The sequence below is a fragment of the Glycine soja genome, chromosome 1 (genome assembly GCF_004193775.1).
Source record: "Glycine soja cultivar W05 chromosome 1, ASM419377v2, whole genome shotgun sequence".
NCBI lineage: Eukaryota > Viridiplantae > Streptophyta > Magnoliopsida > Fabales > Fabaceae > Glycine > Glycine soja.
In genome coordinates this window covers 36,221,272-36,224,180 of record NC_041002.1, presented here as the reverse complement: position 1 = coordinate 36,224,180, position 2,909 = coordinate 36,221,272, and positions in this window count along the sequence as shown.

Here is a 2,909-nt window from a genome sequence, read left to right as displayed (position 1 = left end):
TAAGGATGTCGAACTAGATGTCTCGACATCTAAGAAGGCCAAGACTTCAGGGAAAAAGGTGCCTGGAAATGTCCCTGATGCACCATTGGACAACATCTCTTTCCACTCCATTGGCAATGTTGAAAAGTGGAAATATGTGTATCAACGCAGACTTGCGGTTGAGAGAGAACTGGGAAGAGATGCCTTGGATTACAAGGAGATCATGGACCTCATCAAGGCTGCTGGACTGCTGAAGACTGTCAGCAAGTTGGGAGATTGCTATGAAGGCTTAGTCAGGGAATTCATTGTCAACATTCCCTCTGACATATCTAACAGAAAAAGTGATGAGTATCAAAAGGTGTTTGTCAGAGGAAAGTGTGTTAAATTCTCCCCTGCTGTGATTAACAAATATCTGGGCAGACCTACTGATGGAGTGATAGATATTGATGTTTCTGAGCATCAAATTGCCAAGGAAATCACTGCCAAACGAGTCCAGCATTGGCCAAAGAAAGGGAAGCTTTCAGCAGGAAAGCTAAGTGTGAAGTATGCCATTCTGCACAGGATTGGAGCTGCAAACTGGGTTCCCACCAATCATACTTCCACTGTTGCCACAGGTTTGGGTAAATTTCTGTATGCTGTTGGAACCAAATCCAAATTTAATTTTGGAAACTATATCTTTGATCAAACTGTTAAGCATTCAGAATCTTTTGCTATCAAATTACCCATTGCCTTCCCTACTGTATTGTGTGGCATTATGTTGAGTCAGCATCCCAATATGTTAAACTACACTGACTCTGTGATGAAGAGAGAATCTCCTCTATCCCTGCATTACAAACTGTTTGAAGGGACACATGTCCCAGACATTGTCTCGACATCTGTCTCGACATCAGGGAAAGCTGCTGCTTCAGGTGCTGTGTCCAAGGATGCTCTGATTGCTGAACTCAAGGACACATGCAAGGTGCTGGAAGCAACCATCAAAGCCACCACAGAGAAGAAGATGGAGCTAGAACTGCTGATCAAAAGGCTCTCAGAGAGTGGCATTGATGATGAAGAAGCAGCTGAGGAAGAAGGAGAAGCAGCTGAAGAAGAAGAAGAAGCTGCTGAGGAAGAGGAAGATGCAGCAGAAGAGACAGAATCCGATGATGATTCTGAAGCCACCCCATGATCATCAGACCTTTAATTTTGTTTTTACTTTTATTAGATATAGGGGCATGTTCCTTTGAACAATTCATTGTTATTGGTCTGTACTATTTGCACATTAATTTCATGCATCCTACTTTTGCCAAATTTATGTCTAAAAAGGGGGAGTAATAGTATTATGCTTGCTATTATGCATGATTCTGAGTAGTAGGATACTATGTATGATGTATGGCAGTAGGAAACGATGTATGCATGATTCATGATTTTGAGGGGGAGCTGTATGACGTTGAGGGGGAGACTGCTGCTGCTGATGATGACTGATGAGTGATGTAAGCTACTAGAAGATGCTGCAGTAGGAGCATGAAGACAGGGGGAGCAGATAGCGGATGTCACATGAGATGTCTCGACATCCTGGAAAAGACTAGTAGCTGATAGAAGATGAAGCAGTAAGCATGGAGACAGGGGGAGCAGAAGCAGAAAGCTGATGTCACGCGAGATGTCTTGACATCCTGGAGAAGACTTGTAGATTAGCAACTTGAAGAATTTCCGCTGTGCTTGATTACTCTGAAAATGGAAGTTACTGATCCCACATGCATAACTGCTCGTACCTGCTCAGGAAGTGTCTAAGTATGTTTTAGACAAAATTTGCCAAAGGGGGAGATTGTTAGTGTTTAGCTCTACTGAGCTTTAAAAGATTGGCTAAGATTTTGTTAAAACATGAACACTTAGACAATGAAGGAAAGCTGGAGTTGCTGCACATGATGTTCAACGTTATGTCAAGGAATAAGATCGGGCTGCACAATGCACAAGGCAAGATAAAATGTCTAGTGAAGAATTGAAGTTGAAGGATCCACGATGTCGGATACAATGTCCTGACATCCTGCTCGAGTATACTGGAAGTGCTGTACAATGCAAGATAAAAGTCAAGTGAAGCATTGAAGCTGCAGGATCCAAGATGTCGGATACGATGTCCTGACATCTGGCCCGAAAATACTGGACATATAAATCTGTTAGATCTTCAACAGATTATTGTGCAGTTAGCAAGAGATAAGATGATCTATCTTTAGGAACGAATTAAAAGATCATTATAGTTCGAATTTCAAAGTAGAAGAGTTCGTTCAGGGATTAAAGATTAAAGATTAAAGATTCAAACTAAAAGATCAAAAGGTATCTTTTAGTTCTTTAACTGCAGATTTTCAGGAAGAAGATAGATCTCCTCCAGCATCAAGGAGTTGCAGCCCAGAATCGTACACGGCTATATAATCATGGAGGCTGCACGAGTTCTGTACCAAGTCCGGGATTGAAGAGTTATTTTGTGAGTTTTGGGACTTGAGTCTTTTGTGAGCCACCTTGATGGTACCTTAACATCAAGTGTTGGACCTATGTGTGTAGAGTTGATCTCTTGTGTCTAGAGTTGATCTCTAGTGTGTAGAGTTGATCTCTTTTGTACAGAGTTGATCTCTGGAGTGTCTTTGAATTAATTGTAAACACGGGAGTGTGAGTGAGAGGGAGTGAGCAGAGGTTCTCATATCTAAGATTGGGTCTTAGGTAGAGATCGCACGGGTAGTGGTTAGGTGAGAAGGTTGTAAACAGGGGTTGTTAGACCTTGAACTAACACTATTGAGAGTGGATTTCCTCCCTGGCTTGGTAGCCCCCAGATGTAGGTGAGGTGCACCGAACTGGGTTAACAATTCTCTTGTGTTATTTACTTGTTTAATCTGTTCATACGGACACATACAATCTGCATGTTCTGAAGCGTGATGTCGTGACATCCTGTACGACATCTGTCC